Source organism: Tyto alba, unplaced genomic scaffold (assembly GCF_018691265.1).
Source record: "Tyto alba isolate M040663 unplaced genomic scaffold, T.alba_DEE_v4.0 Super-Scaffold_23, whole genome shotgun sequence".
NCBI lineage: Eukaryota > Metazoa > Chordata > Aves > Strigiformes > Tytonidae > Tyto > Tyto alba.
The window spans coordinates 9,699,218-9,712,954 of NW_024881297.1; the positions used below are offsets into that span (position 1 = coordinate 9,699,218).

General features: G+C 38.4%; 1 long non-coding RNA gene across 1 annotated transcript; it reads right to left on the reverse strand.

Moving 5' to 3' along the window:
* Positions 1 to 1,307: 1,307 nt before the first annotated feature.
* On the reverse strand, positions 1,308 to 9,296 carry LOC116960963. Its single transcript, XR_004406691.2, has 2 exons — positions 8,980 to 9,296; positions 1,308 to 1,651 (listed from the first exon to the last, which is right to left on the reverse strand). It is a non-coding gene; the product is annotated as an uncharacterized LOC116960963 (long non-coding RNA).
* Between the last annotated feature and the right edge of the window lie 4,441 nt (positions 9,297 to 13,737).

Here is a 13,737-nt window from a genome sequence, read left to right on the forward strand (position 1 = left end):
GTTTACTTCTGTAGAATTCATTTCAATCTCAGTGTTGTTAAGGAAATTAGTGGTCACTTGATATTTCAAATGTAATCTCTCTGGCTTTTAGTGCTCCATCTATAAAAAGGGAATAATATTTTTTCTGGTGGTGGAGGCTGTGTATGTGAAAATATGTTTATTCTTGCTGAAAGGAATGATGAAACCGGTGACACAGAAATCAATAATTTTATTCTCAGTGCAGGAATGTGGAGTGTGTGAGAATAAGGTTTGGAATGATCCAGTCCCTGAACAGTATTTAGAATGTAAATGTTTGTTGAATAAGGCAGTGATTTTGTAGGGAGAAAAAAAGAGAAGTGATAATGATGTTTAAGATTGTACTATACTGGTGCTTCATGGAGAAACTGAAGGTTGTATGAATAACCTTAAGACCAACGTTTGTTTTTTAAGTATTTTTGTCAATTTGTGAGTGATTGATTTGGCAATCTTAATATATTTCAGACTTGTTTAACAGTATCATGTATGCATATCTGCACACATGGAAAGAGATAGAGTTGTATTACGTATGTACATACCAGAAAAAAATTATTACTGTAAGGATAGGAATAGCCTTGTGTTATAGCCTCTTACCCAAACAGGTATGGCTCAACCAACGAACTCTATACAAGTGGAATAATCCCAGTAAACAATTAAAACCCCCATTCATAGGCTGAGATTAACAGTGTGCCTAAAGGAAGAAAAATATGCATGGAACATCAAAGTCATGAATGTCCTAGAAATGAATGCTGCTGGGACAGGCAGGTTACAGACAGTTTGGGACTTGGGTTTGTCTCCTGCCACAAAATCCTACAGGATCACCCAGCAAGAGTTCCACACAGAGATGAGGTTGCTGCACGTGGAAACATGTGCCCACCCCTACACTTGCTTGTTTGTACACAGACACGTCTGTGAGGGGGTGCAGGAGGGAGGCTGACAGGTGACCTTGGTTGTTGACCATTAATAGCATTTCACTGCTGAAATTCCTAATTGCTGATTCAAGGAGAGAAGTTTAAGACTCAGTGTGCTGTGTCAGCGTGCGATAGTACCGTTCCTTCCACCAAGGACTGGGGAGCAACAGCCATTCAAACTAAAGTCAGTGTTTGCTGAAACTTTCACTGGACTCGATGTAAAACTGGAGGTGAAGCCCGGGTGTGCCAGATGGTCCTTCTGGGGCTGGGCGGTATTCACAGCCGCAGGGGCCTCCCGAGTGGGACGCTACGGATGTGGGCAGACGTAACTGTTACTGCGATTTCTCTAAGACACTAATAAAAACCTTGCCAATGAAAGTATTCATTTAAAATTTCAATCTTTATTTTATGCTACAGTATCCAAATGAGCATATTGTAATTCTAGTTGAGGGAAAACAGTAAAGTTAATAATCTGCAGGCTTTGATAAACAACGAGCAAAAAGAGAAGTTTCCACTATTTATATTTTGTATTATTTCTATAATATTGTGCAACAGTATCTTCGTGTTTGCCTAATACACTCTGCTGGGTGTATACCTCAAGTTTACAGCACTGACTGTGAATTCATTTAAGACACCGTGCTTCAGCAGCTCACTGGCTTCTGTGTTGTAAGTGCAGTTTCTTTTGCACTGGTTCTTTTGTCTGTAATGTAGCTTTTGTTGCTCATCTAAAAGGAATAGTGGATTAAAGTAAGTTAAAACTGTAAAACGTGCTTTGTAAACAATATTACTTCACCAATACTGCTCTACTGCTCATAATGTTAAGGCACAGAGTTAGGGTTTTGTTTATCTTTTTTTTTTTTTCTTTCACAGATGTTGAGCTTTTGAAATGATCATGCAAATATCATAGATATTCCAGTACATTTGCAGTTCAGCCCTTTCCTAGCTCCTATTCCTCTGAGGTTCAGATAAAATTTGACTGATTTTTTTCCCCTTGATTTTCTACCTTTAAATATTGTAAATCAAACAGTCAACACATCCAAAACATATCAGTTCTTTGAATCCTTATGGAAGACTCCCTACTGTGCTCTCTGAATTTTTAAGCTTTTCAGCATCTCATATGACAAGTATGTTTCCTTCCAATGAACATGTGCAATGCATAGTCTGTCAGCTTTTTCCCAACTCTGTCACTCAGAAAGAACTTCAGCATTGCTCTAACAACTTATTTTTGATAGCTGGAAGTGTTCAGGTCTTCCTCAATGAATCCGGTAACCATACGTCTTGCACTGGAAGAATAAATACAAATTATGGTAGCCCCTTGGTTAATCTTTCCTCATGTTCAGGTTTGCTTGCAGGCTGGGTTCGCCCAGGCAGTGTGTTTTTGGTTGTCAGTCTTGCTCTATGTGCTCCCTCTAGTGACCCAACCACGTAAAACATTTCCTTCTGAGGGGGGAGAGCTGGAATTTCCCAGGTGGCTCACAAAACGTTTAATGAAGTGTGTAGCACAACCATTTCATTACAACATATTGTGTACTTTTGCCTTTAATAACTGCATTCCACATCCAAGAAGTCTCTATAGCTTTCAAAAATGAATTACAGCGGTATTATTTTTCTCAGAATATATTTTTCCATGACAAGAATAGCACTTTCCTAAACTATTGTATTTATTAGCAACCTGTTACCCTCTGACATTACTGTCATTTTCATCAGCCTTGATAAAGTGAGTATCATTTAAAATCTCTTTCAAAATTATTAAACCAGTTTTATTTTAGTGCTTTTTTAAAAAAAACAACAAACAAAAAAAAAAACAACAACAAACAAAAACAACAAACAGAAAATCTCACAACAAACTGTGCATGAAGCGAGAAAATAAGAGGCTGTAAAAAATTAGAATTTTTATTCTGATTTGATGGCAGTTGAAAAATCAGACTAGCCTGAGGGTGAAATAGTTTTCTGTGGTGGGACAGAGGAATTGTGCTGTCCTGATGAAGAACAGGCTGACTTAGGTGGTGTTCTCCATCTCCAAGCCAAAGTATGAAGCTCAGTGCTACTATTCCTAGCTGGCTACTGCTTCAGCTTCAGGAGCTCTTCCTGACAGTTTAGAGGCACTGAATCTGCAGAAACAGAGGCCCATGCACAGTTGCTTGCTTTTTTGCAACTTCTTTGCTCCTTCATTGCTTTTGCACATGCCTATTGTCTACTGAATTTTCTCTGTCCACTGGGGACGTGAAGATATGTATCAAGATATAGATAGGGCTGATGATCTTGTGCTTACTTTCTGCATGACAGGTGAATTTTACCCTGTTAGAGGGATATAATGATAGCATGAGGAAATGTATTTCTTCAAAATAAAAAAAAAAAAAACACATAATTAATCCATTGTCTCACTGTACCTTACAGTACCTCTGCTTAAGTAATCATTCTTAATTAAATAAACAAGATTTTGACAACAGCATAGTTACTGGTGGACAGAGTTGAGAATTAGTTACCACTGGCACCTCTTAGCTAGACTGAGGAATTAAGAGGCAAAGAGATTGAACTGCCTTTTGATCCAGAAGTCATCCTTCTGAAATATGCTCTTACATCTTTGGAGAAATCATGTGTGACCTAGTTGCGGTGGACAGGGCTAGGATGCAAGCTCCTTCCAAAGGGTTCCTTTCAGCGTGGGTATTCAATCACCTGTAATAAGTGTCATTATGAAAAGCTTCGTCCATTGTGTAATTCAAAGGAGTTAGAAGAGTTGTGATTAAAATATTTTAATTTCTCACGTATTTGCATAAAAACATTAGAACAGAATTTTTTTTTTTTTTTTTTTTTAAACTGACTTTATTCCCCATATCAGAATTCTGTCCTTGGAGCATCTCAGAACTGGGTTTTATGTTCAATTCTTGACAGATATTTGAAAGGGGCACTTCTGTTGTAAGCACAGCAGCAGCTGCAGCTACAGCTCAGCTTCCCTTGTTTATAGTGTGAATGTCATCCTATTCATTACAGCCAAATTCTGCCCGTTTTGGACAAACTTTAGCTTCCCATTAACTTCAGCAAATGCTGAGACCATGTACAGCAGTCCCCAGTCATGTGCCAGTGTCAACATTTTAATAAGTGTTTGTTATTCACAAAGTACAATGTACAAACAGCATCCAATTATTCTGGTGCTGGTTGAGTATTTCTCAAACTGATGGTTACAGGACTGGGCCCTTAATTTGCCAGCACCCAGGGCATTTAAATGAACTGTGCCTTGGACAGCAGCTTGGATAGCTGCTCACATGGAGTTTTGCTTGATGTACACAGTATCTCTGATAGATCCAAGAGGTATTAAATCTAATGTGCATATGTGATTAATCTATGCATGCACAGTGAATTTTACTGGCCCAGGGAAAAAAAAAGTTATATGTAATTATTCCATTAGCAACTAGCAATTCCACATTGAAACCATTCTATAGTAAAAGCAACCTGCAATTGGTGGTGACAGCAAGCTTTGTCCATTGATATTGTACATTAATATTTCCATACTTTCTGCTAAATTCTCTCTCATTTAATTCATTCCTGTAGTTGAAAGGAAAAAAGTTTAGACAATTTCCTATCATGAAGAATCAAGGAATTATGTCAAGCAAATGAAAGAAAGGAAGAAAGAAGGAAAATTGTGTAGAGCAGCTTTTTTTTTTGCAAGCCAGAGACAAAGGGGATACAAAATCACTGAAGGATTCCGGGTGTACCAAAATTGCTGAGTGGATTGTTCACATCAGCTAGAGATGGGTATCTCTAGAGTTGAATAGGCAGAAGCTGCAGCAAGCAGTGGCTTCTCCTCGTGCAGGGATGGAGGTAACAGGTCTTAAAGAGATTTCTGTAAACTTTTAGTAAAGATGACAGGTAAGATCTGTACATGTTAGGTTTTTCTAACCCTTTGTTTGAGTGCTTCATAAAAAACCAACCAACCAACCAAATCAAACCAAAAAACAACCAAACAAAAAAAAAAAAAACAACCAAACCCCAAAACAACCAAGTGGTTTGTGGCTATCAAATAGAACCAGCTCAGCAAACAAGAAAACTGCACTGCAGAAATCCATCTGAAGGATGTGGGATTCACCAAGGGGGGGTGATGGAGGGGAAACCTGATCCAGAAAGAAGGCTTACTAGCAGAACCAAAACAGATCCAAGAGTGTCTTCTCTATAATCACACAGCTAGTCAAGACTTTTTTTTTTTTTATTATTTCTCCTACTTCTTTTTTTTTTTTTTTTCCAAAATGGAATTATGTATTTATTTTCCCTTTCCCTGTATTAAATTGGGCAAATAGTTACTTTGCCCACACTGCTGTTTGATCTGGGCAGCAGTTTGATTTTTTTTTTACTCTGTTTTTAGCATCCTAAATGCTTTGCCAAAAGTGGTTGCCACTCCTCTGCAAATCACAAGGTAACTAATAATGAATCTTTTTCCCTCATTTGTGAGCTGAGTCCAGAGACGTAGTGGAAGCTGAATTTGTTGAGAATGCAAAGCCAGTGCTTCCATGTATTTTAGGTAAGATAAAGGCAAATTTCTGGTTTAATGTAAATGTAACCCTGCCTCCAGCCCTCCCCCCAAACCCTGAAACCAGCAAAGAATAATGCAACAGAGGGGTTGATCTTAAGAATTACATCAGTCAAATGGTGCTCCAAATCAAGGGAGCAGCTCAAATACAATTTTAGCACCTCTGCCTTTCAGAACTCAGTTGGATGTAATGTCTACATCAAGGAACTGACAGAACGAAGCTAACTGGTGTGAAAAAAAACCCCCGCTCCTTCTGAAGAAGCTTCTAAATACCAGTTGTCTAAATCTATTGATAAGCAGGGATGCATTATTAATGAAGCCTGCAGCCTGCCTAGTGCTGCTCAGATGGTTCAAGCATTTAGTAGGAAATATTTCTGTGAAGTGCTGCACAGAATAATGACAGTGTCTGTCTTAAATCGAACAAATGACTGTAGCAAGCTCTGGGGAGGCTCAGAGCAAGCAGATGCTTTCCAAGCGAAAGGCAGTGGGGTACCACCTGCTGTAAGCAGGCAGGCAGGAACAGTCCACTAAATATTGACTTGTTAATAATTCAAGACAACAGGAACCCCTAGCTCTTCAAGCGTGGCACTGCCCCTTCATCATGTGGCTTTTCATCACCCTAATGAGCTACTTGAAGAATCAGACACTGAAATGTCTTGCAGATATTCCCCAAAGACTAGGACTCAAGCTGCCGTAATTCTGAATAAGAAGTTGGCGGCGGTACACAAAATCAAGAGACTTTTAAAAATGTCAGGATCAGTGCTTTAGCTAAATATTGCTGTTTGCTACACATTACTGTGTAGTGACTCAGTCTGCAGTTTGAACAGTTCCTGGGACAGAATGCCTGTCTTTTATGACATTTTTCTGGCTAAAAATAATTGACATTCCAGTTTATTACCGGTGTAACTCCTCTGTTCCCCAGTTCCTGCCTTCACCATGATGTTAAATCAGCATTTGTAAATGAATACTCTGCAGTTGAAATAATTGAAATTTAATAACCCATTGACAACTAATAACCCGTCAAAAGTTAGCAAAGCTTCTGTGTAGACTTTTTTGCCTTCCTGGCTTACTGTCAACAGCAGCAGTTTGCCCTACTTGAAAACTGCAGCTTTATGATGAAACGCAGGAGCTCCTGTATTAGTAGTAGATATCCTGGTAAGATTGTGGCTGTTGCTTGTCTTTCAAGATGCAACCTTAACAGAACCTTCCCATTCATTCCCCATTTTTTGATTTAAGATATTTTTCTTCCTCAAATACATAATTTTTCATTTATTTTGGAGTGATAAAGTAATATCCTAGTATGAAATGTTTCTTGTTTGCATGATTTTCTCAACTGTCAAACTGTTATGACTCAGGTACCTGACTTTTTTGCAAAGTTCACAGGGTATTTTGCTGAACTTAATCAAGCTGACTAGATTTCACTCTGCGAACAGTCTTAATAATTCCAAATCGAATTGAGTAGACTGTTCATAAGGCAAGTGGTTACCTATACTGAGAAACTTAAAATTACAGCAAATTCGTTAGTGTTGCTATGAAGAAAGTGCTTCCTCCACATCACCATGAGTGAAAGTGTCTTATGACTTTCCAGTACTGGGGACAAAGCATTATTTTAAAGAGCCATGGGTGTGTGAGACTTTCTCTGCTGCACTGTTGAGTGTCTGCTTACAGCCTTCCAAGTTTTTGGTCGTCTCTATGCATTGATAGCACTTGGATTTGTCAGGACTTAGAAAATGGCCTGGGCTCCCTTACTGAGCTTCTTGAAGTTGCCCCCACACCTCCACAAACTTTATGCTTTTTTCTTTCATTTGTGTTAGAACATCTTAGCAATCTATACTGTTCATTCAGTGGTGTCTGGGCCTTACTGGACCAGCTGGAAGTGATGTGCCTGAAATCACTCTGTAAAGAAACCCCAGGAATTTAAAACTGCAAACTGTAGTCTTTTCCCAGGTATTGTTTGTTTTTTCTTGAGAAGGTCAGTAGGATAGAAAATATCTTCTAATTTCTTTGTAGGATGGGAATATGTGGGGTTTATTTCAAGTAAAACTGACAGCTGTCTAGGAAAGTAGACTTTAATGCTTTTCTCTTTCCTTTGCCTGGGACACTATTTTATATTGTGGCTGTAGTAGTTTACTTCTATTTGTATCATTCTTTTAGATTCTTTTCTCTGCTTCTCAGCGGCAGCTATTGCAGAAATAACTGTGATAATGTCCATGCATCATAAATGATATGGGGAGATAAGAGATGTCATCTCTGCAAAAGTAAATTTGCCAAAACATCTAGAGGTTGTGGCAAGGCTTGGTTGTCCCCAGCCCATTTCGAGATGGTGAGCAGACCGGTGTCTTCAGCACCTCTGACCCAGTCACTGCTGGCGAATACTCATCTCCAGCGCTTTGACAGTTACCGCACTGCTTGGCCTGCGTTGTTTCCCTGACTCGCTCAGCATTTCTCCCTCAATGAAGACATCAGTGTGAGCCGTGCTTCTCCATTGTCCTTACTGTCATATACTGCAGCTGTCATTGCAACACTGAGGCAAATATTTCCCTTTCTGCTTCCCCCAAAATGCAATTGTTGCTTCTACACAGAATTGCTGCTCTTTCTATGCAAGGTAGAAGCAATGTGAGCTTTTCCTGAAGTATTTTTTTTTTGCCTAGGCAAAACCCTGTTTTGTGATAGATCAGTTGTCTGGTCAGACTTTATTGCTAGAGTATTACTTCTTCTGCAGCTTAGAAATCTCTTTATCCTGATTGGTAGAAGATAGTCCATTAGCATTTCCTTATAGCTTTTAAATTGTTGGCCACAACAGGTTTGGGCCCAGTGTTTAATGTTGTTTGGTGAGTAAAAGTGAAGAGGTCGATGATCCTTGATTATGCAGTCTTTCCCTCCAGCGAGTCATTTTGCTATATGCACAAAACCATAGTGAGGAGTTTGAGTGTGAACACGATCGTACCTGTAGTAGTGTAAGCAGCAGCCTGTCCTGGTAAATAAAGAGTGAGCTTTAGTGGCTGAACTAGGATGCTTATCTCACCTGAAGTTGTCCTTTCATATGCTTTCCAAACTGTTAAGGAACACACATATCTCATATTGCACTTTCATACAAATTAGTTCTGGGATAAACTTGAAATGGCAGAGCATTGGCCTGCCGGAGTGTCCTAGATGTTTCTTTCTCCATTTTGCTAGCGGAGGTTGCTGGTACTTCCAAAAATGGTTCGTGTTTCCCAATATGACTTCAGGTAAGATAAAGATAAAAATCATCAAAACTTCTAATGAACAGATATATGTAAAAACAGAAACAGTGTTGTTATTTGTATTACACAGGTAGCTGTAAAGCTTCTAGATACTCGCAGATGATAATGCTTATGTTTATGTATTTGGCTGTTTATTTTGCATGCAGAATACATTTGGTGGTGGTCACAGGTGCTTATTTTTCACAGTTTTAAGATTATTTTATATTTAAGGAAACCAACAAATTAAAAGCCAAGGTCACGGCTTAGATTGCAACACAATATAAACAGGTAGTGGTAGGTCACAGACCTGCGTAAGAAAGCAAGCTGAATCTCGTTGGTGGCTTTCCCAGCAGCTCATTTTCTTGGTGGGAACAGCTCTTGCCTTCCTCTTCTCGTTGTTCCTCAAACTGGAGCCAACAGATAGGAATTACAGCCCAGCAGTTCACCTATTGTTTGTCCCAACCTCTTTCTCCCCTCCTGGCAAGAAATTGTGTTTGTTATAATGGCAAGGATGAATAATCACGTAAGATCCGTGGACAAATTGCACATTTAGTCATATTCAGCTGTGTTATGCAAAAAGAGAGATAAAATAGTTTATAACAAATAAAAGTGTGGGAGGCTGAGAAAAAGATTGCCTGTCTGAGCTATTCTGACAGAGAAGTGTCCCCCAAAGGAAACTCTGAACTAAAACCATCTAATGATTACAGCCTTGGACCAGCCTTACTGAGATGGGAGAATATATATTGGCATAAATCGTACAGTTGAGTTGTCCCACTGCATGTTTTTACTTTATGCTAATAAATGTAGTCTAGATAAAACATAGGTGAGGACCTGTATGGTTTACTGCAAACTTATCACTAGCAGCATTCATTCTTGGCAAAACTGGGTATGTGAGCAATGTGAATGGGCATCTGGTTTCTACAATGCAAAACCTGTGCTTGTGTACACTAAGGAGAAGATAAGTGGCACCTGCAAATAGCTCTCTGAATGCACCCTGCCTTTGCAGACAAGACAGCAAGCAAAGCTGGGTAAGAAGTTTTTAAGTCAGAGACTTAAAATTTGGTCCCCAATTCTATTTTCAAATAGATGTTGCTTTCAAAGCATATGACTACAAATTGGCAACTACATGTTTGTCTTGCCTACAATGGTATTACTAAACATTGATCACTTTTCTGCTTTCTAAATTAAATGGTGGAATAAGCAGCAGTCTGGTTTTCTCAAAATATTGCTACATGTTGTCAGATCCTGAGATATCAACAGAATATGTGACACTGTTAAGGAGTTATATGCATGCGGTTTGCTTGTTTCAAAATGCTTCACTAGTAGAAGCAATAAATTGCCGAATTGCTCACCAACACTGCCAAGTAGACAGGATTTAAGGAGGAGAAGATAATAGCGTTATTCAAGAGTGCCTTTGATCATGGGAAGCTTAAGCTTTTGAAATATCTTGCAACTGGCTAGCTTAGAATGAAATTTTTAAAGGCTGCAAGGATCTTAAAGCCTTCAAAGGTGTGCTTTCTGTCAAAAACCACTGTGATTTCTCTGCTATGTGAGGCTTTGCTAACAGAAAGAATACTTCACTTGTACGTCAACGTGAGCATCTCTGAATGCCAGAAGTACTATCAGTAAATGAGTTTTTAAATGCCTACTAAGATCTGGAGCCATTGGCCTACTAGACCTGCCAGGGCCCCATCAGTGCAGCAACCAGGCAAATATGTTGAGGTAGATGCTGCAAGGGTTTGGGAGTAAGCACAGCTGGCAGAGAGGACTCCCCCCACCACTGGATAGCTGTTTGGAATCAGAAGTTGAGCAGCCAGGAGTAGCAGGGACATAATTAAGGCTGAAATAGGCATTTCTTAATATGTTTCCCTGTGTTTCTAACCAGGCAGAAAACTTTAATATGATCAGAAATAACACTCCAAAAATCTCCATCAAAACATCAGAAGAATCCCAACATACTCTTCACTGTGCTGAAAGAGAACAGAATAAAGTATGCCTTTTTATTAATTCAGACTTCTTCTGTGATTAAAATTGTAACTAGTTTTTCTCTATAAAACCAATTTTGCTTCATGTGCAGTTATTCATGTGAGTGCTTCTTTGACAAAGGAGAAAAAAATTGGGGGAATTCTGCATTGTGATAGTGCATGAGATTGCATCTCCTCTGGCGACACTTGCTGCTCTGTTGCAGACTACATCTGTCACTCCATTTTAAACGTCTCTATTCTGCCCTTCCTCACATCTCCACTGATTTTTTATTTTTCCCTCTGAAGAGAGAATAGTGCTACAGAATGCAATTAGGAATGAATATATTCGGTAGCAGCTGAATTGAGAGATGGTACTGAATCCAGAATTCCTAACCAATGCAGATAAAACCATGTAGATGGACAGATGTGGTCTCAATTATGTTAGAATAGTTATGTTCAAATTCACCTTTTTTTTTTTCTCCATATTTGTTAAACAGTAAGTGCTTCTGGATCTCTTTCTATTCAAATAAGCAAAATGAAGCAAGGATAGTTATGTGGACCAAAATGCTCAGTACCTAGGTGCTCTCTGTGAGAACCTTCACAGGACTGATGGTCTTGCCTTGTACAGGTTTGCAAGACTGTAAAATTAGGAAAACATGCAAGACACTACTGAACCCACAAAGAGATGGACCTTCAGAGTCCTCCTATCATTATATGCAGGCTTGCAAGCATATATATGGATGTGAACTATAGAGAGAGCAAAGCTATTTCCACACAAGCATCTGTCAAGGGAGCAAAAGTGAGGAGCGTGATGCAGTGTAAGCATCATACAGAATACATTAGCTTTATCCATAGGTAAATATTGTCATCAGTGGTGTTACAGCTGTGATGGTCTAAAGACAGAAATAAGGCAAGGCTTGCCAGAAAACGTAGTATCTTCCATTAGGTTTCCAATACAGAGAAACTTTCAGGTGCATGGACCTCTTCCTCACACTTTGTGTACTTCTATAATGCACTGTAACAAGGCAGATCCGTTGCTCACTCCAGCAAGGGCTGGAGCCCGGAAAGCTGCTGGCTAGTGGGGAAAATCCTCTTTTAATGAGGCCACGTGAACACAAGAAATAGGAGGAAACAGTGAATGGACAGGGGCAAGAGACCTCCATGCAAAAGGAAACTGAAGCTCTGTACTTGCAAAGATGATATAAGCTGGAGTGTATGCTTTATTACAAATCCTATTTTATTTCAACTTATAAAAATCTTAGAAGATGTCTCTTTACAGTGAGTATATAGTTTAGTAGAGTTGGTTAGATAGTCTATCACCTCATACCCATGTTATGTTTTGGGTTGGGAAATGCTATTTCCTGTTTCAGAAAATTAGTTATCTTTTTCAATAATTAGCGAATCACTTCCTTACCATCACCTTCTCTCTCTGGCTTTTAATCAGGGTATTAGTTGCAAACCACCTTATAATGCAGAAGAAAACTTGCTGGCTCGTAAAAACACCTGAAGTACTTTTTTTATGGTACAAGAGGGAAAATATTCTTATTCTGAACTCATATCAGTTTTGATATGTTAGACCTTAGATCACATTTTGCTCATATTTTCCTTTTCCTTTCTTCAGATTTTGCTCAAGACTCACTTTATTGCAACTTTAAGAAGTGCCTGGATTCTTCTTTTATTGAACTGTTCTTTCTAAATGGTTTATTTTTAATTTTATTCTTCATTTCGTTAGCAATTTTAGGTATTTGGTTCTACCTTTCTTTAATAATAAGTTGAGGAAAAAAAGTTTTAACAGCAAAGGCAATTGGTCAGAGAGAACAGTGTCATGGTATTTAACCTGGTTCCATGTTCCATTATAAAATATTTTTACCAGAAAAAGGACTCTTACTCCTTTTTTTCACATCTTCCTTTTAAAGAACAAGTGCATTTTTAAGTATATCTTAAATAAGTTTGTAATTTTTGGCATCTTAAGGTGCCAGAGCAGAGAAATGAACCATAAATGAGAAACATCAAAAGTAACTTAGAGTGAAATTTTTTTTAATATTAAAGCGATGAATCACAGGCCAAATTAACAAGTAAAGGAATCCGCCTATAATGAAATCTTTTTTTCTAACATAACACTTCATTATAAAGGGAGTTTTTCTATAATAGTAGCAAGTGTAATTACATTTTTATATATAATTAGGACATTATTATCATTTCACCATATCAAAGTTCATTATAAGACATCTCCAATACATTTTTCATAGAGCAAAAATAAAAAGAGAACAGGGGTCCTTCAATTAGACTAGTATAAGGACATCCACAGAGACTGAGGGAAGCTGATCAAACAGCTTAGCCCAAAAGGGACCAGGTAGAAACTCATTGCTTCTCTGGCACAGGGAAGTTGCATTTTTACATATCCTACTTGGTATTAATTATACTTTTCACCCTTCTCATACTCCACTACATTGTTTGGGAGACAAAAATGCTCTTAAAGTTGTAATCCACCAGAACTGAATATGGAAGATACAAAATCTCTGTATTCTATGAATTTGAGTCATAAGAGTCCTCTACCTTCTTGAGCATGTTGCTGCCATGCCCAGGAAGATACACCTCTGTCAGCAGAAGGACATGCAGATGGCATCCATGTAAAGTGTTCCATTTTCTAAATTAATTTGGAAGTGTTTGAGTTTTCTTTTTTTTTCTAAATTGAAAACCAATTTGATCCTTTCCTCTTTCAAAAATCCTTAAAGAATCCAAAATTTCTTCCTGAGTAGGGTAAGGATTAAGGAACTACTGAGAATTGATACAAGAACAATCAAACATCGTGTTGGTTATTAGTTTGTATATTCCTTGAACGCTGTTAAAACTATGCATAGTTTGATCATGCCTCATTTATTTTCCTACTCCTGAAGGGGTTCTTTATCTGATGCACTCAGGCATGTAAATCCCTGCATGCTTTTCTAATTGCCAGAATAGGTGTGTCCTCTTCCTCTTACAAAATGCATGTGAAAGTTCTCTGGTAGAGCCATAGGATGGCCAGTGTTTAATTCTGAATTAGTGTTAGTCTGAGTGTGTTACAACCCATTTATCTATTGGTCTAGAAGCAGATGAATTGG